Source organism: Neophocaena asiaeorientalis, unplaced genomic scaffold (genome assembly GCF_003031525.2).
Source record: "Neophocaena asiaeorientalis asiaeorientalis breed wild unplaced genomic scaffold, Neophocaena_asiaeorientalis_V1.1 scaffold93, whole genome shotgun sequence".
NCBI classification, from domain to species: domain Eukaryota; kingdom Metazoa; phylum Chordata; class Mammalia; order Artiodactyla; family Phocoenidae; genus Neophocaena; species Neophocaena asiaeorientalis.
In genome coordinates, this window is record NW_020174273.1 from 2,063,857 (window position 1) to 2,087,267 (window position 23,411).

General features: G+C 38.6%; 1 protein-coding gene across 1 annotated transcript in view; it reads right to left on the bottom strand.

The window, feature by feature from the left end:
* Positions 1–23,411, bottom strand: part of GOLPH3 (golgi phosphoprotein 3) — a 52,887-nt gene that overhangs the window by 28,436 nt on the left and 1,040 nt on the right. The gene's annotated exons all lie outside the window — the stretch shown is intronic.

Sequence of the window (23,411 nt, forward strand, 5' to 3'; positions counted from 1 at the left end):
CAACTAAGCCCACGCACCACAACTACTGAGCCTGTACTCTAGAGCCCGTGAGCCACAACTACTGAGCCCTCATGCCACAACTACTTAAGCCCACGTGCCTAGAGCCCATGCTCTGCAACAAAGAGAAGCCACCACAATGAGAAGCCCGTGCACTGCAATGAAGAGTAGCCCCTGCTCACTGCAACTAGAGAAAGCCCCCACACAGCAAAGAAGACCCAACACTGCCATAAATAAATAAATTTATTTAAAAAAAAAAAGAAACTAGAAAAAGAGCAAACTAAATCCAAAGCAATCAAAGGGAAGGTAATAATAAAGATCAGCATGGAAACCAATGAAATGCAAAACAGAAAAATAGAAGGAAAAAGTCAATGAAGCCAGGTTCCTTCTTTAAAAAGATCAAGGTTAAAACAGGAGTAGAGGGGAGGAAGAAAGGAGAGGGAAGAGAGATACACAAAGGTACCAAAATGAAAATACAGTAGGGACATCACTTCCAATCCTACAGAAATTTAAAGGACTATAAGGCAATACTATAAACAACTTTAAGCCAATAAATTAGACAATTTAGACAAAATGTTCAAATTGCTGGAAAAACACCAATTACCAAAACCACCTCAAGAAGAAATATAAAATCAGAATAAACCTAAAACAAGAAATTGAATTAGGTAATAAAAATCTTCACACACAGAGTGTCACTGAGATGTACGAAGAACGAATATGGACCACATGTTGAGAAACCTGAATACTGGCCACAGCCACAAGGAAGACTTGTTAGGGGATTTTAAGCAGGTCATTTAATATCCTCTCTGAGTCTCCATTTTCTCCTCTACACAATGAGACAGACAGACTTCAAGCATTCTACAAGTATGATTCTAATCAGTTAAGAATTCCCTAAGGGGGTAAGTATGTGGCTTAGGGAAAAACAGGATACATGATCTATTTTAATTTCCGAAAAAGCATCTGCAAATCAATCATCAAGGGTATTTTTAAAACTGCTTAATAGCAATATAAAGAAGTGTCTGAAGAATAAAGTTAACATATCTCAGGATAAACAAACATTTATAATGGGGTTCCTGAAAACTGATGTTTGGCACTATTATACATAATGTAGAAGAGAACAAGAAAAATTTTCCAGTTTTCATGTAACACCGAGATCGTCTTAAATATTAAACTGATCAAAGAAACAAAATGAGAAATAAAAAATTTCCTGAGACAAACATGGAAAAACATATCAGAATTTATGGGATTTACCAAGAGCCTCTAGATAAATGTTGTGATACTGGCACATGAACAAACAGACCAAGAGAATAAAATCTAGAAATAAACTCAAGAGTACATTGAAATCTAGTATATGATGAAGGTGTTATCTCAAATCATATATCTGATAAGGGGTTAATATCCAAAACATATAAAGAACTCATACGACTCAACAGCAAAAAAAAAAAAAAATCTAACAAAAAATGGGCAAAGAACCTGAATAGACATTTCTCCAAAGAAGACATAAACAGCATGAGAGGGAAAGATGGATAGTTTAATCATTAGTATTAGAACTGGATAGCCATTTAGAAAAACAAAATCAGATCCATACTTCATATTATACACCAAAATTAACTCCAAATGGATCAGAGATCGAAATGGAAAATCAGACAGTGTAAGTACTAGAAGAAAATAGGAGTGAATACCTTTATAAACTGGGAGTGGAGGAAAAAACAAAAAACTTCCCAGCTATTACTCAAAATCTAGAAGAAATACAGACTGATAAACTACACTATACAACAAGTTTTTTTTAAGTATGCATGGCAAAAGCATAAGCAAAGTAAAAAAACAAATGAAAATGTAGGAAAATATATTTATAACATATCACAAATACACAATTAGTTCCTAAAAATTATGGGAAAATAAGATCAATACTCAATTTTTTAAAGGCAGAGATATGAACAGTAAATTCACAAAAGAAATGAAAATGACTCAAACATATGAAAAGATGCTTTGTATCATGCATTAACAACACACATTTAAATAAGAAAAAAAAAAACCCAATTCAAAAATGGGCAAAACAAGTGTCATTCAACAGATGAATGGATAAACAAAATGTGATACATACATACAACAGAATATTATTCAGCTTTAAAAGAAAGGAAATTCTGACACATGCTACAACATTGATGAACCAGGTCTGCTAAGTAAAATAAGCCAATCACAAAAAGGCAAACACCATATGATTTCACTTATATGAGGTACCTAGAAGAGTAAAATTCATAGACAGAAAGTAGAATGGTAGTTGCCCGGGGCAGGTGGGAGGGGGAGCAGGGAGTCGTCGTTTAATGGGTACAGAGTTTCAGTATGGGATAATGTAGTAGTTCTGGAGATGAATAGTGGTAATGGTTGCACAATAAGACAATGTCCTTAATGTCACTGAACTATAGGGCTTCCCTGGTGGTGCAGTGGTTGAGAATCTGCCTGCCAATGCAGGGGACATGGGTTCGAGCCCTGGTCTGGGAAGATCCCACATGCCACGGAGCACCTGGGCCCGTGAGCCACAACTCCTGAGCCTGAGCCTGCGCGTCTGGAGTCTGTGCTCCGCAACAAGAGAGGCCATGAAAGTGAGACGCCTGCTCACCACGATGAAGGGTGGCCCCCGCTTGCTAAAACTAGAGAAAGCCCTCTCACAGAAAAGAAGACCCAACACAGCCAAAAATAAATAAATTAATTAAAAAAAAAAAAATTTCACTGAACTATAAACTTTAAAATGGTTAAAACAGTGAATTTTGTTATGTAGATTTTACCACAATTTTAAAAACTAGGGCTTCCCTGGTGGCGCAGTAGTTGAGGGTCCGCCTGTTCGTGCCCCGGTCTGGGAAGATCCCACACGCGCTGGAGCGGCTGGGCCCCTGAGCCATGGCCGCTGAGCCTGCGCGTCCGGAGCCTGTGCTCCGCAACGGGAGAGGCCACAACAGTGAGAGGCCCGCATACCGCAAAAAAATAATAATAATAACAATAAAATAAAAATAAGAACTACATGAGACAATGCTTACCTAATAAGATTGGCAAAAATCTGATACCACATTCTGTTGACAAAAATGAGGCCAATACACTGTGACAGGAATGCAAAAATGATACCACCCCTGACAGAAATCAAGAAAAATCACATGTACCCTTTAACGTGACAATCCTACTTCTAGGAATCTACTCTGAAAATACATCCCTGTAAATATGAAATAATATATGCATATGGTTATTAAGTGTGACATTATCTGAAGCAGTAAAAGCTTGGAAATAACCCATGTAAACATCAATAAAAACAATGAATATATGAAGATATATTAACATAATGGAATACTATTTAGCCATAAAAGATCTTTGTATAATGATGTGGAATAATCTTCAAGCTATAATATATAAAAAGAGAGATGCAAACAGCACATATGGTAGGCTACCTTTTGTATATGAAGGAGAGGGGCAAGAATGAATACATATAATTTTGCTACGAAAACACTGGAAAGACAAACCCCAAACTAAGTTTTAAAAATGACTAATAGGAGGAGGAAGGAATGAGGTAGAGGGGATGATGGAAATGAGACTTCTAAGTTGTTATATAGTTGTACATAGTCAAAACAGAAAAAACATTTTTTAAGAGAGAAAACAAATGAACTAATCTAACTGTATACTAATTAGTGATACAACCACAAAGAAATATTAACTATTTTAACTGCCTTTAGAATGCAGTATTTTAACTGTACATCCTAGTAAAGTACTGCAAAGAAATTTTAGGCTGAACTCAATAGTCAATTCGTAGTAATACTGACATTATTATTATTTTGAAACTATTTAAATACATGTAGTAAGCCAATGCAAATAAGTTAATATTTTAGGAACCAAGATTTTCAATTAAGAGAAAAAGAGATACAAGTATAAAATTCAGTAAGTGAAGTAAAAAGCCATAATGTTAAATTTTAATCAAAAACCATGTAAACTGATTTTCCCTCCCCCCAAAATGCTCGCTCTATCCCTTGAAGAAAATATATTCTATCTCTGTGTACTGAAAAGTCCTAGAAGCAATGACATCCCAATAACACTGAGGACACCCAGTAGCCAGACTGTGGTTCACTCCCCACTGAAAAATATCTAGAATTCCTTGAAGACTGATCCCAGGTCTGAAACAGGATATGTACAAAATGAGCCTGGGGCATTTTCGTGTTGACCAGAAAGCAAGAAGTTATCAAAGGTTAGTAAATCAAATCAAAAGAACACTAAAGTCAAAAGAAAGGAATTCCCATAAGCCAAAGGTGGGACAACTTGAACATAAAAAAAGAAAGGAATTCCCATAAGCCAAAGGTGGGCCAACAAGTGACTGAAACACAATGAATATACTAAAAAACCACAAGTAGGGGCTTCCCTGGTGGCGCAATGGTTAAGAATCCGCCTGCCAGTGCAGGGGACGTGGGTTCGAGCCCTGGTCCAGGAAGATCCCACATACCGCGGAGCAACAAAGCCTGTGGGCCACAGCTACTGAGCCTGCGCTCTAGATCCCGCGAGCCACAACTACTGAGCCCTCAGGCCACAACTACTGAAGCCTGCACACCTAGAGCCTGTGCTCCACAACAAGAGAAGCCACCACAGTGAGAAGACTGCACCACAACGAAGAGTAGCCCCTGCTCTCCGCAACTAGAGAAAGCCTGCGCGTAGCAACAAAGACCCAACGCAGCCAAAAATAAATAAATTAAATTAATAAATTAAGAAAAAAAAAACCTACAAGTAATAGTTTTAAAAAAGAAAAAAAGCCCACACCTCACTGGAAGTAAGACACTAACTCACTCCTTATTCTAAAACTTAGCACTTAAAAGAAAATTAAGTTTAGTCAACCCTCTGCATCCAAGGATCCAACCAACCACAGATTGAAAATATTAGGGAAAAAAAATCCCAGAAAGTTCCAAAAGGCAAAACTTGCATTTGCCCCTATTTACGTTGTATTTACAACTATTTACATAGCATTTACATTGCACTAAGTATTACAAGTAATGTAGAGATGATTTAGAGTATACAGGAGGATGTGTGTAGGTTATATGCAAATACTACAGCATTTTATATAAGGGACTTTATCATCCGAAGATTTTGGTATCCCCTGGGATGTGGGGTCCCGGAACCAATGCCCGGCGGATACTGAGAAACTACTGTATTTATCCTGCCTTTTGAGTGCATAAAATAAAATGCATAGGATTACAAAGGAAACCAGATCGAAAGTATTACAATATTAAAAATAAATCTGTGATAACAATTCATGTGCTTCTTTATTAGCATATTAAACAACAAATTCTAGTGGCAAGTATAATTCCAACATAGTGATGAGCAGACAATAATGTAAGATGTCTAAATATCAATAAATGTAATGTGATATGATAATATCTCTGGTTTCTATTGGTGACAAACTCACAGATACCACTAAAACTACTTCAGCTTGCCTATACCGTAATTGTAAATAGTAGATAACTTTCAGTTATACGTCGTTAAAAGTAATTACTTTTCCCATCCAAGCATTTTACCTTGAATTCCACCACTGCCTCCAGGCTAAGGACCAGTCTCTTCCCTGGGAACGTGGATACCAGTCTTGAACCAAGAACTGCTCTGTTAGAACCCAATCCAAGTAATAAATTCAATCTATGTACGATTCTTTCTCAGTTTTGTGCAGACTCCAAACCCAAGCCTCCCTCCCTTCTTCACATCAGTCTCCTCCATTCTCATGCTCATCTCCAGCCAGCCCAACAGTCACTTACTGGACACTCATTCTGTGCCAATTACTATTCTAAGTAGTTCATTTAAACCTCCACAACCTTCCGAGGCAAGTACCATTACCATGGCTCCCAAATCCACAAGAGGGAAAATAAGCCCCGAGCACACCACTTCAACTACACTCCTGCTAATTTCCTGAGGGCATTTTCAACTATTTTTCCTCCATTGCATTCTCCTACCAAAACTCCAACGGATCAATCCAGCTGTCCACTTTCTCCTTTCTGTACCTGTGCTTCTGAACTGCTGGTGGAAAAAAGATGTCTTGCAATCTCAGTACAACTTAAACTAAGCCCATCCTGGCAAACCCTTCTACGTTTCCCTAGTCAAATCTCTTACCACTCTCCAGAGCAGCTGTTTCAAAACCACATTCCCCTCAAATCTCAACTCAACTCATTTTCAGCAGGTAACATCATAGGAAGTAAATACCATCAGACAGGAACAACCTCAACTTCCAGCAATGAACCACACCAATAAACTCAACTTCATAGTTCACACTCGTTCTCTTGTCTGGTTACAACAGGAAAACTGCCTAAGGCTAATCCTTCTACCCATTCTCTCCCACCTCAAGAAGTATCTTTGCTCACAAGTCCTGCCCTCTAAAATAGTTTAAACCTCTCGCATATATGCTGGCATCTTCTAGTGACATTCAAACATCCTCAGGTTTGCCCATCAAGAGAAAGAGACAGTCAAGGGCCAACATGGCCCATATTCCTCCCATTCACCGCAAACTCCTTGAAAGTATAGGCAAAAAATTAAGTCTCCACCACTTCCCTTTCACTTCCCAACCCATGCAATCTGATACAGTTCTCAACAAGAGCTACAGTTCTCTTGAGTAACCGCCCACAAAAGCTAATGCTGTTGACTTTCCCTCCTTGGCCCCTGGCTTCCCCAACACCACGCTCCAGTTTTCAGCTGCAGCTCCTGTTCAGGCCTTTAAAGGTTACTCTTCTACCTATTCCTTAAGTGTGTTGTATTGCTAAGTGGCCTTTTCTTATCTCATTTATACAGTCTTCTTGAGACATCTCAGTCACTCCTGCTTGTTTAAAATGTTTTTCCAATAGCACCGCATGAGGGAAAATTAAAGTCCCCACCTTCTCCCTTCCCTTCCATCCATCCCCCACTTCCTCAAGGGTAACTTCTATTAACACATTTGGAACATATCCTCCCCAAATCCTTTTCTCTTCCAATGTGCACACAAAGTTTGTCATACACTGGGTACTACTATAAATTAAAACTGGGCTAAGCATTTAATGAGCACCATTATCTAATCCTTAGAAGACCTAGTAAAGTAGGATTTATTCCTCCATTTTCACAAGATAATGAAACTGAGTCTCACGGGAATTAAGGGACCTGCCAGTTATTGAGTGGCAAAGTTGGAACTGAAACTGGTCTCCCTAGCTCTAAAGCCCTAGCTCTATCATTCTGTCTTGCCTTCCAAGTCTGGTCTAATGCATGATCTACAAGTGCTTCCTTTCGGCCTCCATGAAAATGGAAGAGAATATTACTCATTTTTCTTTCCACGCCTGCCACTGTTCACTGCAGACAGCACAAAAAGTGTGAGCAGAAACTGACTTCCTCTCAAGCAAATAAATTTTTTAAAAGGATTTCTGGCAAAAATGCACACACTTTTGACTAGCAAAGCTTCTGTTTGTTTGTTTGGGGGTTTTTTTGGCCACGCTGCGCGGCTTGTGGGATTTTAGTTCCCCGAACAGGGGCTGAACCGGGGCCCTCGGCAGTGGAAGTGTGGAGTCCTAACCACTGGACCGCCAGGGAACTCCCTAGCAAAGTTTTAAACAGTATATTTAACAGCATCTTATTAACAAGACCTAACTATAATTCCATATTCTTAATTCTTCCCTAGGAAACATGAAGGTTTTAGTTAGTAAACACAGCAACATTTCAGTTTGCAAAACTATTTTCACATATGTAAATTATCACCTCGTCTCACAATAACCCAGTAAAGTATTATCATTTTACATTAGAAGAATCTAAAGTTCAGATAAATCAAGAAGTATAATCATGTTCACAGTCCAGAATCAGCACTTATACCTCAAGCCTCATGTGCCTCTAGACACAGTACTTTCACCTCTACATTACATTGTCAGTATTTCAAGCTGAGGACATTTTGGAAAGCATATAGAATAATAAAAGCATTTTAAGTTTTCTATCAAGTCACCATAACACAATTTATTAGATGTTGGCCTCTGCCTCTGTTTTTCCTAGCAAAACAACAATCCCATTTGGTAGGCAAAGGCATTAAGTTACATAAAGTTTAAAAGTACATAAAGTAAAAAAATAATTTTCAAATTCTTGAAATAAGAAAAATATAATTTTAATTCAATAAACACCTATTGAATACCAAGACATTGCTAAGCAGAAGTTGATAAAGATGACCAAGATACAAGGCACAAAATGAAAAGAAAAAAATAATCATTATAATTCAATGTGATAAATATCATAATACTGACAGGAATAAAATGACATCCATTCCTTCCTTCCTACCAAAAACATGCTATGAACGGAATAGGAACCCCCCCCCAAATTCATATGTTGAAGCCCTAACTCTGATATGACGGTATCTGGAAACAAAGCCTCGGCACATAATTAGGTTGAGATGAGGTCATGGAGGTGGGGCCCCAAGATGAGATTAGTGCTCTTATAGGAAAAGACACGAGAGATTTTGCTGTCTCTCTCTGCCACGTGAAGACACAGCAAGAGGTACCTCACCAGAACCAAACCATGGAAGCATCTAGCCTCCAGGACCGTGAGAAAAGGAATTTTCTACTGTTTAAACTAATTCTGTTGGTATTTTGTTATGGCAACCCCAGCAGACTAACACACATGCATAAACAACTACAGCATTCTATACATTGTGCTAGGTGTACACAACGATGAGGAAAAGGCATATGAGAGCAACGAACGGTGCCTTGGGGATTAGAATAAGGCAAAAAGAGCTTCAGCTGGGCATCAAGAGATGGGTAAGAAATGGCTGCCAGGTGGAGAAAGGGAGACCCTATAGAGAAGAATCTGCAAATACAAACACGGAGGCCTAAAAAAAGTAATAATGTGAGTTCCAGGCCATTAGAGAGAAAAATAAATAAAGGATGAAGGTCCACAGCATGACCATATTTATAATACACCCCTACTAATTAGGGTACATCGAATAATATGTTCTATCATGCAGTCACCGCAAATAATGGAGCACCTTATTTCTCACTGGAAAGATCCTATTTACTAACACGGGAAGGTGGTCACTAGGTATCATTAAGAGAAAAGGGGTTACAAAACAGTACTGGAATGAGATTTCTTTTGTTTAGTGAAAAAATAAACATAGGTAAGCTCGTTTAAAATAGGACTGGAAGAATAATGTAATATCAAAATATTACCGCCAACTTCCACTTCTTGCCTTTGTTCAATCCGTTCTCCACACAGAACTTTTCTTTAAAATAAAGATTGGGTATACCACTCCCCAAATCCGTCAATGGTTCCCCAACTGCACTCAGCATAATACACAAAATCCTTAACCTGATTTGTAAGGACTCTATGTTCTGGCACTCTATCACTCTATCATCATCTCAGGTCTTTCTTCCTATCACTCCACTCCCGCCTTGAACCATCTTTCAGTTCCTCAAGCCAAACCAAGCTCTTTATCACCTCAGGGCCTTGAAACATACTAGTCTGTCTTCACTGGATTTGGCAGCTATCCATTCTTTGGGTCTCAGCCTAAATATTATTTCCTTCGAAAGTTCTTCCCTGTGCCCTCCCCTCAACACCCATTCTCATACAGCATCCTCTGATTTTCTTTCACAGTAACTATCACGGTGTATAATTTACACATATATGTACCTATCTGTATGTGTTTATATATGTGTCTGTCTTCCTTAGTACAGTGCCTACTATATAGTAAACGCTCCATAAATGTTTGTTGAAGGAATAAAAGTTGAATTATGGATTTTATTTTTCTCTTTTGTAATCTATATTTTCTAAATCTTTTTCAACAATGAGCACAGACTTGTGCAAGAAGATAATTAAGACAATATTACTACCTATTAGTTCTTTAAACTCAAACCAATCATCTTTTCTCCTCTCTAAGCTTTAATGGTAATTAAATCCAAATAATTCTTCTATAATAATTATCTTTCTGATCTGTCCCGTTCCCTCTTCATCCAAGATCCAGGCACCAAATTTCACAAATTCTAGTAACTTCAAGCCTACTACAAACCTTCCTGCCTCTAGCTTTTCCATCTGCCAATCCTCTCTTCACTTAAAAGAAATGCCGTTCCAAAAATCCAGTTTACATTATTCCTGCTATCTTTAAGACCTCCAAGTGTCTCCAACATCATTGCCAACTTATGTGTAAAGGTCCTAAGGGATGAATGACTTTTTATTTTCCCTAGTCTATGCACAATCCCCCTCACAGCTCAGTTCTCATTATTAGACGACTCAGATTTTCTTCTTCAGCTGTGTAAAATAAAAACATTTTTAGAAGGATAACTTTCCCATCTAGTTATTTTCACATATATATCTTCTCATAATACATCCCGTCTAGAATGCTAGTTTCCTATCAAGTCACATGCTACATCTCATTCAAAATTCTGCTCAGTGGGGCTTCCCTGGTGGTGCAGTGGTTGGTTAAGAATCTGCCTGCCAATGCAGGGTACACGGGTTCAAGCCCTGGTCCGGGAAGATCCCACATGCCATGGAGCAACTAAGCCCGTGCGCCGCAACTACTGAGCCTGAGCTCTAGCAACTAAGCCCGTAAGCCACAACTACTGAGCCTACGTGCCACAACTACTGAAGCCCACGCACCTAGAGCCCGTGCACTGCAACAAGAGAAGCCAGCACAATGAGAAGCCCACGCACCGCTACAAAGAGTAGCCCCTGCTCGCTGCAACTAGAGAAAGTCCGCGCACAGCAACGAAGACCCAACGCAACAAAAATAAAAATTAAAAAAGAAAGGAAAAAAAAACCTGCTCAAAACTTATCTCCCTAAAGTGTTCCCTTCCATTTCCAACATCCCTCTTCGGTGACACCCCCCAACTTCAGGTCTTCTTCACGTGCCCCAGTCCCCACAGCACCGAGCACTCCTACCCACTCTACCACTGATGACAGAGTCACTTTTCCCTTCCTCATGAAATCTAGACAAGAGCCCACATAAGGAATTCCTCCCTTCAAAGGAATTCTCTTTTCTTACCAGCTATTAAGATGTTTTTTAATTTCCGCCGAATGGCAGAGGAATAGAAAAAGGCTGCCACTGTTCCACAGATGAGGCAAAGCATCTGCCAAAATGTGATCAAAGAAATCTGGAGGTAAGAGAAGAGCTACTTCCCCCACCAAACAGTGAAAAAAAACATACAAAAACACAAATCCTCTTCAACACCAATTCTACTGAAGGCAGAGTTTCTAATAACAAAGTTTATAATCAGAACATACCCACAAAGGAAATGGGAAAAGTAAAGTCACGACAAAGCTTCAAACGGTAGTGTGTGGTTACTGGAGGAGATGGATGGATGCAGGAAAAGGAGACACAGAGTTGAAAGAGCAAGAACCCCAAAGAAGCAGAGTGCATACTGGGGTGAGAGCAGGCAATCAGCCTACGAGAAGGCCACTTACCCTGCAACTGAACAGAAGAGCTGCAGCTAAAGGTAGACAGGGGAAGACAGGTGAGGGAATCCTCTATTTGTAGGCTCAGAGCAAGGAAGGAGTAAAACAAGAGACTTTAAGGGAGTGGTGAAGATTTTAAATAGTCACTGCGGAGAATAATGAGGACCTGAACTAAGGCAGTGGCCCTGAGAATGGAGAGGAGACAAATTAAAAGAATTACTTCAGAGAATGTAAACTGAGTCACCTAGTAGATGTGGATGGTGAGAGAGAAGGCTGTAGACTCTGACCTAGCAACCTGTGTCGCTGCAAGCGTATGGGCTCTGACAAGGAATGCAGAACATCTTAGTGCAAAGATGCAACTCCCAAATCTCCATTTCCAGTCCGGACATCTCTCCTGAACACCAAATTTGTAACTGCCTACTGAAGCATAAAGGTTAGATATAAATATTGGGTTGGCCAAAAAATTCGTTCAGGTTTTTCTATAACATTTTACAGAAAAACCTGAACTTTTTGGCCAACCCAATTAATAAGTTACTGGACCTCTCCTTTTGCATTTCCTAAAGGCACTTACAACCCAGTACAAATCTGCAGACAGACAAAAAAGACAACAGAGTGAACAGACTACAAGGGACTGTCTAAATGAGACCTCTGAGCCCTTTTCAAGGCCTCTAACTATTTAGGCAGACGGATAATTCTTTTAATATCTAGTTTCATTTTCAAAAATTTACAGCTTGAACAAAGTTAGAAGATTCATACTTTCTGATTTCAAAACTTATTACAGGGACTTCCCTGGTGTCGCACTGGTTAAGAATCTGCCTGCCAATGCAGGGGACACGGGTTCGAGCCCTGGTCCAGGAAGATCCCACATGCCACAGAGCAAGTGAACCCGTGCACCACAACTACTGAGCCGGCGCTCTAGAGCCCACGAGCCACAACTACTGAAGCCCGCGCACCTAGAGCCCCCGCTCTACAACAAGAGAAGCCACTGCAATGAGAAGCCCGCACACCACAATGAAGAGTAGCCCCCACTCGCTGCAACTAGAGAAAGCCCGCACGCAGCAACAAAGACCCAATGCAGCCAAAAATAAAATTTATTAAAAAAATAAAAATTAAAAAAAAAACTTATTACAAAGCCACAGTAATCAAAATAATGTTGTACTGGCATAAAGACAGACATCAGGCCAATGGAATAGATTAGAGAGCCCAGAAATAAACCCTCACATGTATGATCATATGATTTTGACAAGGAGGCCAAGACCATTCAATAGAGAAAGAACAGTCTTCTCAGCAAATGGTGCTGAGAAAATTGGATATCCACATGTAAAAGAAAGAATTTGGACCCTTACCTTATATCCTACACAAAAACTAACTCATAATCGATCAAAGACCTCAAATTAAGAATTAAAACTATAAAACCTTATAGAAAACAACAGAAAAGCTTTATGACACTGAATTTGGAGATGAATTATTGAATATGACACCAAAAGTACAGGCAAAAAAAAGAAAAAATAAAGTACACTTCATCATTAAAGGACACTATCAACAGAGCGAAAAGGCAACCCACTGACTGGGAGAAAATATTTGCAAATCACATACCGGCATACCTCAGAGATATTGTGGGTTCAGTTCCAGACCACTGAAATAAAGCAAATATCACAATAAAGCAAGTCACACAAATTTTCTGTGCATATAAAAGTTATGTTTACACTATAAATCATCTGACAACGCAGGGTTGCCACAAACTATCAATTTAAAAAAAAATGCAATATCTGTGAAGCACTTAACAAAGTGCAATAAAACAAGACAAGGTATGCCTGTACCTGATAAGAGATTAATATCTCAATATATAAAGAACTTCTAAAACTCAACAACAACAAAAACTGATTAAAAAATGGGCAGAAGGGACTTCCCTGGTGGTGCAGTGGTTAAGAGTCCGCCTACCAATGCAGGGGACACGGGTTCAATCCCTGGTCCGGGAAGATCCCACATGCTGCAGAGCAACTAAGCCCGTGTGCCACAACTACTAAGCCCAGGAGCCACAACTACTGAGCCCATGTGCCACAACTACTAAAGCCTGTGCACCTAGAGCCTGTGCTCCGCAATGAGAAGCCACCGCAATGAGAAGCACGCGTACCGCAATGAAGAGTAGCCCACGCTCACCACAACTAGAGAAAGCCCGTGTGCAGCAACGAAGACCCAATGCAGCCAAAAATAAATAAATTTAAAAAATTTTTTAAAAACCCCAAAAAACCAGAAAGTAGCTAGTGACAGCCAGGATGTGGAGAAATTGCAATCCTTGTGCATTGCTGCTGGGAATGTAAAATGGTGCAGCTACTGTGGAAAACAGTATGGCAGTTCCTCAAGAAAATTAAACACAGAATTACCATGTGATCCAGCAATCCCAATTCTAGGTATATCTCCAAAAGAATTGAAGCAGGGACTCATACAACTCAAACAACAATGTTCCAAAAGCAGCCTTATTCACAATAGCTTAAAAGCAGAAACAACCAAAATGTCCATGATAGTTGAATGGATAAACAAACTGTGGTATATACATATAATGGAATATTATTCAGCCTTAAAAAAGAATGAAATTCTGATACATGCTACAACCTGAATGAACCCTGAAAACATTTATGCTAAATAAAATAGTCAGACACAAAAGGTCAGATACACAATTCTACTTAACGAAGTATCTAGAAGAGTCAAATTCAGAGAGAGAAAGCAGAATGGAATGAGAGTTACCAGAGGCTAGGGGGAGGGGGAAAGGAGCAGTTCGCTAATGGTTAAGAGTTGCAGTTTGGAAAGGAATCGTGATGATGGTTGCAACATTCACAACAACGTGAAGGTCCTTAACACCACTGAGTTGTACACTTTAAAATGGCGGAAACAGTAAACGTTATGTATATTTTACCACAATAAAAAAAGTTGAAAAAAAACCTTTCCTTTTATTTTTTTAGACCTATCAGTCTCAGTTAAGACTATGGAGACTGTACGAGGGAACCATTTTAATAATGTTTCTAGCCCAGCACTAGGGACACTGCACAGAGCATAAACGATCCTCAACTATTTGAGGACAAGTGAGAGACAGATGGATGGACAAAACACTGTAAGTTCAAAACTTAAAAACAATTTCTAAACATACCAAATATTTTTGAAAATCACTAAAACGTATGTTAAAACAATTTTTTAACTTTAATTTAGAATTTCATAGACGCCATCTTAAAACACTATTTGTGACAATCAAATGGAAGCTAAACCCAAAACCAATTTCCAGTCAGCTTCAAAGTACTTTGTGAATAGAAGTCCCCAGGAGGTTCTGTTCCAAGCCCTAGCTCCCCCTACTCTCCTAAACTGAAATGCCCCTTCTTCTGTAAATAGTGCAATGTCCAGCCCAACTCCCCATTGCTTCTGACACTTTCCGGGACAGCCTCAGCCTAATTCACTACTTCTTCTGAACCAAAAATGTACTGTCTTCTACTACCCAACTGGCACTTAGGACAGTACTACTTTACACTGTTACTTTAATTCTCAAGTGCCTTATCTCCCCACTACTAGACTATATACTTGTGAAGACCAGGACTTTTCTTGTTACTTTATTTCATTCCCATTTAACAGTCCCATTTAACAAAACCTTGCACAAAGTACAATTTTATAATTTGGGGCAATTTTGGAAATTGTTATTCCCACGTCTTTCCCCACTCTCAACCTCCTCAAGGAAGGCACTTTGGTAGCCAAAGGACCTACAGTGAAGGAGAAATGAAAAGTAAATTAAAAGATATGGAGGAAATGGGGAAAATGTTTCAATAAAGATAAATTTAAAAACAAAGAGTTGTGGGCCAATGCCTTCTCAAGGCGACCCAGCCCTAAGACCTTCAAGAGATCCTGGCCTTGAACTTAGGCAGGAAGGAGCCTTCCCCCTAAAAAATGGGAGAAGGGGCATCAAAAACGGGAGGTGGGAACAACGAAAGGTGGGAAGAACTGGTGACCAGAGGGGTTAGAAGAGGTCAAGGACCTTTTTAAGCTTTTCAACTTAGAGCCAAGACATGATGAAACCTAATACTTCTGTGCACCAACTATACTAGGCACTTTACATGTGTTATTTTATTTACTTGTCATTAGAATCATTTATCATTTTGGAGGTTTGGAGGCTTCTGATGTCTCTGGAGAGTCAGCAGTATCTTATAAGAATTGTTCAAGGAAGACTCTGGACTTGGCCTAAGAATAAGAAGTGGTACTTCAGGTTTCCAGATTTCCCAGTACAGCATGCCAAGGATTACCAAAAAAAAAAAAAAAAAAAAACAGGTTGTAGGTTCAGGACAAACACAAAGATAAGCGAGCACAGATAACTAATTGCATCTGAACAGATGTTCACTAAGCCCAGCAAAGCACAAGAGGGTTAAAAAAAAAATAAAAACAGTGGAAATATTAAATACTTGTCAAGATCACTATAAATCTTAATTCTTCTCTGGGCTAGGTAATTACCTATTTGCATTTGTTCAACACCTTGCAGTTTTTAAAGCACTTGCACATATGCCAATTCATTGGATCCCTACAATTCAGAGGTTATGGGACAGCCCACAAATGTAGGCCCATTGTGCCCAGCCGGTAACTGAGGGTCTAAGAATTTAAAGCATTTATCCTAACTAATTATTCTAACTACTCAAAGGCAAGGTTGGAAATCAAAAACATGGCAATCTTCTAATTCCTGATCCAAGGTACCCCCTTATGTCCCTATTGCACTTAACGTGTACTTCCATTAAAGTCAATAATTTATTTTATTGGAATCATTTGCAAATCTGTCTTCTATATAGACTGGATGCTCCTGAGGGTGAGAAGTTTTTCTTTGCAACCTCACCACCAGCAAAGACACTGGCACATAGGTGTTCAATAGTTGGACTGAACTAGGGCTTCTCTGGTGGCACAGTGGTTGAGAATCCGCCTGCCAATGCAAGGGACATGAGTTTGAGCTCTGGTCCAGAAAGATCACACACGCCACAGAGCAACTGAGCCTGCGCGCCACAACTACTGAGCCTGCGCTCTAAAGCCCGTGAGCCACAACTACTGAGCCTGAGTGCCACAACTACTGAAGCCCACGTGCCTAGAGCCCGTGCACCGAAACGAAGAGTGGCCCCTGCTCACCATAGCTAGAGAAAGCCCACGTGTACCAACAAAGACCCAATGCAGCCATAAATAAATTTATTTTTTTTAAAAAAAGTTGGACTGAACTAAATCTGTTTCCATTTTATACAACAGGGCGTAGATACAAAAATTAAATGACAAGGTCAATTCAGTGACTGAAATTTAAGCTAAATTCTTAAAATCCTATTTCTGAGCTTATTTTGTTAACATAGTATAAAACTGTTTAACAGTTGCATTTGAGAAACTGGAACTAGAAAATGAAACCAGAGTAAAAATAACCACTAGCAATTTATATGCAGTCCTTTATTTCCAGTCCCTCCACAGGGCAGAGGGTAGAGACTAGGGAACAAAGAGTTTACCTACACATTATTAACCAACAAGAATAACTTAGTTCTTAAAATTTAACTCACAACTCCCTGCAGCTCAGTATACTAAAACTGTTCCTCCTACTACTGAACTACAAGTCAAATTCTATTAAAATAAAAAGTCCTATTGGACGGCTTCCCTGGTGGCGCAGTGGTTGAGAGTCCGCCTGCCGATGCAGGGGACACGGGCTCATGCCCCGGTCCAGGAGGATCCCACATGCCATGGAGCGGCTGGGCCCATGAGCCATGGCTGCTGACAACGGTGAGAGGCCCGCGTACCGCAAAAAAAGTCCTATTGGAGAAAAAGATTTCTAATCCTCAACTCAGCACAAACTTAGTATTTTCAATATTAATTTATTTCACTATTTCTCAACTTTTTTTTCCATTACTGCTCCCTAAAGAAGCTTTTTCAGACTTTTTTCTATAACCACACCCTCCCCCATAAAATTTTATTAACATGGCACACTGTATGTGTATCTATGCTTTACACATAGAAGAAGAATTTTTCACCACCACCCCCAGAACCAATTTTCCCTCCCTTGGGTATGACGCTACCCTAAATGAAAATACATGATTTACTTAGTAAATATTTTCTGAATGGCAGCTATATGCCAAGCTGAGATAGTCACCATGGGAAAATTCTACGACAGCAACACAATTTAGTTTTTTAGTTTACTGTAAGAGTTTTGACCCACAGAACAAAATGAAATGGGCTTGAAGATAGAGAACTTCTTCCTAGTGTTGGCACCTCATCAAGGACTTGGCTCAATAAATATTTGATTAATGCATGGAAGGTATTAGAATTCTACATGTGGTAGAATGACCAGGCTACAGAAATGCTGGCTTCCTATCTCAAATCTCACAGAACTGAAAATCTAACCCACCACAACCCTGAAACCTGAAATTTTCTGTAGTCAATTTTCAAGAGGAAAAAAAAAGACAAAACACAGCCAAAACAAAAAACTTAAACTAAAACAAAGGAACAGTTTCTGTTAGATAATTTTTAACCTTCTGGTTTACTAAATGCTTTGAGTATCTGATGAAGGCTATGTTCTCTTTCTCCAGAAAAAATATACACATACAACACACACAACTGCAGAACGTTTTACAGACTTTTAAACTCCATCCTTTGACTCCAATTTAAGACCTTCCCTTATTAAAGCAATATGTAAACTATACACAAGTTATTAAGTTTAAAAATAAGGTCTTTTTTTCATTTAAAATTTAACTTTTTCAGCTTAAAAATATATTTACAAGAAGCATTCTTTCTGGCAATGTAATGTACTTTAATATTATTTGTATTCTTGCAGATCAGATGTTAACCAAACAACTAATAAGGTGAGATAATATGAATAAAATAACAGCCTATTTTATATATTTACCTGTAATACCTAAATTAAAACCCCAAGATTTACTAAATTACATTATAACACTCTACAATACTTTTGAAACATGTTGCAGTCTTTCAAGCTTTGATCAAGGAAACCTAAAGCCACTAACATCAATTCCAAAATGAAGCCAGGCTCCCACCTTTGTTACTTGTCACTACACTTATTATGTGAAAGAAACATGGGGACCAGCAGTCTCTTTGTGCTGCTTCAAAAGGAAACTAGCATGAAAATAAAATCCCCTGAACAAAGACTACAGCAACTCTGAATGATACAATTTACTCTAATAGCAGAAAAATTATGCTGATACCAAGTAGGGAAAGTTTGCTTGGGCCAAAGGTTTAACACGGCATAACTGGACAAGCATAATGCATTTAGGGTCTTTTGAGATTTACATGTAAGCTGACACTTACTGTAATAGGTAATCTCTTTAAACATCAGAAAAACTCCCCAAATATTTGATCAAAATAATTTCAAAGTACAATCCTACAAGATAATCTCAAATGATCCATACAGGAATGCTCAGATGGTTTAAAATTAATAAATATCAAATATTAGTATGACTTATAAAATGAATCAGTGAATGTTTTGGCCACACTGTGAAAGGACGCTGAAGCACTGAAAAGTAATCTCACTAACATAAAATCTTGTTTAAAAGATACAATCAAGTGGTTCAATGACCTCCAAAAACTAATTTTTGAGATCCTGTATATCTCTTATGTGAGTACTTACTCTTAAATACACCTGAAAAAAATAAATGAAAACTCAAATCTTTCAAAAATATGAATAGCGTATAATTTGTATTAAAGGAATAACAAAATTCCAAAACTCTGAAGTCTTTATTATACTTTAAATTACTGAAATCTTAGCATACCTTTAAATACTGAATATTTGTTAAATGAATTTCTCATTAACAGATTTGATATCCAGAGATGGTGTATATTACTGCATGTATAGAAAGGAGAATTAAAAAAAACAACAAAGTTAGCCATCTTGATAAGTATTGTATTTCAAAGTAGCGACCTTGGGAAACTTACTCCAAAAATGGAACACTCTGGTATCAATCGTTGGAGCCAATTTAAAAGCCACACAAAAGTCAGTTCCATCATTTTAGTTAAACTTAACTATTTTACCCTAAGAGTGTATTATCCAGCTCAAGCACTTACTTATTTTTCAAGATAGAGTTAAATTATCACATTAAGGTTCTTATCTGCAAGCATTAAAAACATTAACAATTGACTCTGGCTTTCTTTAAAAAGGGACTTTACTGGAAGGTTCCTAAAGCTTACAAAATTGAAAGGTGCCTGGAAAATCGGGATGGGAAAGACAAGCACCAAAGGGCTAGGGAGAAAGAAGCTAAGGGACCCAAGTCAGAGAACACTCTGACCTACGCTGACACTCCTCTGATAGGTCTCCAAACACCCCCACAAGCCTGCTGTTCTGTTCTCAAGATCCAAAGCCCCAGGAGAAAATGTCTGGTTGGACAAATCTAGGTCTGACTGCACCACAAAACAGAAAGGGTAAATGCTTCAACAGTGCATCCTGGAAATACACCCAATGGGAACACCCTAAAAACAAGACAAAACCTAGAAAGGACAAGGTGGAGGGTAAAACAATAAATGTCCGCAGCAGTCCAATCAGAACCATAGGAGAGGTCTCCGTCTCTCTCCATTTTAGAGAGCTTTGAGGCTCAGAGATCAAATAACATGTAAAACAAAGGATACACCGCAGACCAGGACTATACTATACTGCCTCTTTCCACTCTGCTATTCCACATGCACACTCTAAATTATACCTGGCCATTTAAAGTAATCAAATCCAACTTTAATGCACTAAGATTTGTCATGAATGAAGATATTTAAAAGTATATGACACCAGTTATTTCACATAATTCTCAATGAGGCATTCTGAAAACACTAACTCCTGGAGGCACCTATGGAAAAATCAAATCGTTGGGAGGAAAAAATACCTAGCTTGTTTGCAGTCCCTTCCTCTCAACTACAGGGGAGACAGCAGAAATCTTGCTAATTATTTGGAAGTTGAATTCAAATTTAAACCCATCTGCCATCCTTGCTGTGGCCTCTGACAATTTACTTCAATACCTATGTCCTCTGCCCAGACTGAGCATCGGAATCGCCAGAGGGGCCCAGGCATTGGTGTTTTAATAAAAGACAGAAAGGAAAATCACTGGTAAAAAATCTGAAATGAAACTCACGATAACTTTAGAGTCATCCCTAATAGGTAATCTGAAGCCAGACCATCTGCTTACTGGCAGGCAAGCTGAGTCTTCTGTTCAGCAAAGGGGTGAGGGAGAGAATACTAGATTCAGGATACGAGTTAAAATAATTTTAATATTATAGATTGTAAATGTGTTAAAAGTAAGCTGATAATACAATGAGAAAGAACAAATGACAACCTCACACAATAAGGATGAAGCTCACAAACTCTGCTTTACAAAAGGCACAAATAAAAGTACAAAAATAGGCAAAATTATTCTATGCTGAATTCTAAAGTCAAGCCAGTGGTAACCCTTGAGGACCAGGCAGTGACTGGAAAAGGAAATCAAGCAGGGCTTCTGGAGAGCTGGTCATGTTGTTTCTTCATCTAGGTGCTGGTTCAACAGGTGTGTTCAATTTGCAAAACTTCTTCACACTCATGCACTTTTCTGTGGGTTTATTATTCAACAAAAACCATTTTTAACAAACCGTAAGTCTCAGCATTTTTGAAAAGTCAAACTAATTTCACCTCTCACCATTTCTTTAAAATTCTTCTTGTTCTGATTTCAAGTAAGGTTAGCTCACATATATATAAAATGTGTCCATCATTAATGACAAACCTAACCTTCGAATTTAGCTTTTAAATACCTTAAAAGTACCCAGAAATATAACAAAGATGGACACTAAGTTAAAATAATAAAGAGTTAAAGCAGTGAATTTATTAAGCTGTATATATTACAGGTAAAGTTTAGAATTTGTTAATATTAAACTTAGTAAGGGGGCTTCCCTGGTGGTGCAGTGGTTAAGAATCCACCTCCCAATGCAGGGGACACGGGTTCGAGCCCTGGTCCAGGAAGACCCCACATGCCACGGAGCAACTAAGACCATGCACCACAACTACTGAGCCTGCTCTCTAGAGCCCGCGAGCCACAACTACTGAGTCCATGTGCCACAACTACTGAAGCCCGCGCACCTAGGGCCCGTGCTCCACAACAAGACAAGCAACCACAATGAGAAGCCCACGCACTGCAACGAAGAGGAGCCGCTCGCCGCTGCTAGAGAAAGCCCGCACCAGCAACAAAGACCCAACACAGCCAGAAATAAATTAAATAAATAAATTTTATATAAATAATAAACTTAGTAAGTTAAAAGCGTAAATGCCTAGAACCTATGTAAGAGAGTAATTCCTGTCCCCTAAAAAAAGTGATACAAGTTGAAGACATAGGGACAGGCGATAGGCAGGTGGAAGGAATCTCCTAAAGAGAAAGAAATGAATGGATGAGTTGCCAGGGCTAGTTATTATGTAAAGATGTGAGGACAGGGGAAAATACACAGGTTAATCCCTAAAACCTAAGTCTAAAGCAATGCAAAGTCCCAACCCCACCCACTGCCACTTCAACTCCATGCACCTGCCTGCAAAGGGAAAAAAGTTTCCCTACGTGGTTGTTGAAATGCTCAGAATTAGCTAGTTGTCTGGACCTTGGCCATGACATGGCAAAGTATAGTGACTCCTGACACAAACACAACAGATGGTTTCAATTATGTACCGCCAAAGAACTTTAAATTTTCCAGGTTTCCTTAAGTATCATTAAGCTTCAACAAATAAATTCTTTAGATTATCTTCATGAAAACCAATCACAGAAAAACAGCATGTTAATATGTTTCAGCTTAAACATTTAGAGTAACACATACTTAAAAAAACAAAAAGGTACCTTCTCACCATAATTTCTCATTTAGAGTGACTCAGAAGTCCAAAAGCTAGTTTTGGTTTTAGCATTTAAGTTTTAGTTTTACACACAGAATGTATCCACATAGAAAAGTCTCAAAAACTATAAACCAAAATGTTCACTCAGAAATATGGATGACTTTTCTTCACTTTGCTTTTTTTTTTTTTTTTTTTTGGTATTTTTTATAATGTTACTTTTGTCCCAAAGGAAAAAGAAAGAGACTTAAAGAAAAATGTTTATTACCAAGATTCTAAATGGTGAAGCCTAAAAAAAGCTTTTTTTTTTTTAGAATACTTTCTAAAAATCACATTTCTAGGACACTATACAACTAGCTTGCTTTTCCAGAGAACAAAAAGGAATTTCACATACAGTCTGCTTTCATCATAACTCAGTAATTAAAACACAGATACTGGGGCCCCTTTCATAGCCAGAGGGACATCAACTTTTTTCAAGAGATCATCAGAAAAACCTGAGCAAACTGGAAACCCAGAAAATGCAAATACTCTAGACATGTCCATCAAGGTAAATTTTAATTCATTAGATTACTAAATATCAGGAGTCCACAAACAATCCATATAAAACTCACCTATATCTGATAAGTTTTGGTGACTAAGACTAAGTTGTTTTAATAAGACTTTTTTTTTTTTGTCCACCTCTGTGAACTGGGAAAAGTTTATTTAAAAAAAAAAACTTAGATATTTTTGTATCTGACTCTCAAAATGTGCCGTCTGTAGTTTCCATAGGGGGATAAAACAAGCTTCTGGGACCCCTCACCATACACGATTTATACAATATCCATTCACCTGTCTGACCCTCTGGCAGGTCTCTAAAAATAATCATTTTGGGAGACAGACCCGTGATAAAGCAAATATAGCAAAATGTTAATTATAGAACCTAGGAGGTGAGTGTATAGGTGTCCACTGCAGCATTTTTCTCAACTTCTCTATGTGTGAACAATCTCACAAGGTATTGGGGGTGAAAACAATCGTTTCAGAGTCTGAACACAAGTATCTATGGAAACGCTGAGGCCTTTCATCAAATCACAAACCTAGCATTTCAAGCGCGCCCACGAAAATGCCCCTCCTTGAGACTGCAAGACTTTTTTAAAGAATAGTAAACTGGTAAAATGTAAACGCGATACTAAAAATAATCTCTCACGCAAAACAAATTTACCTAGGAAGTCCA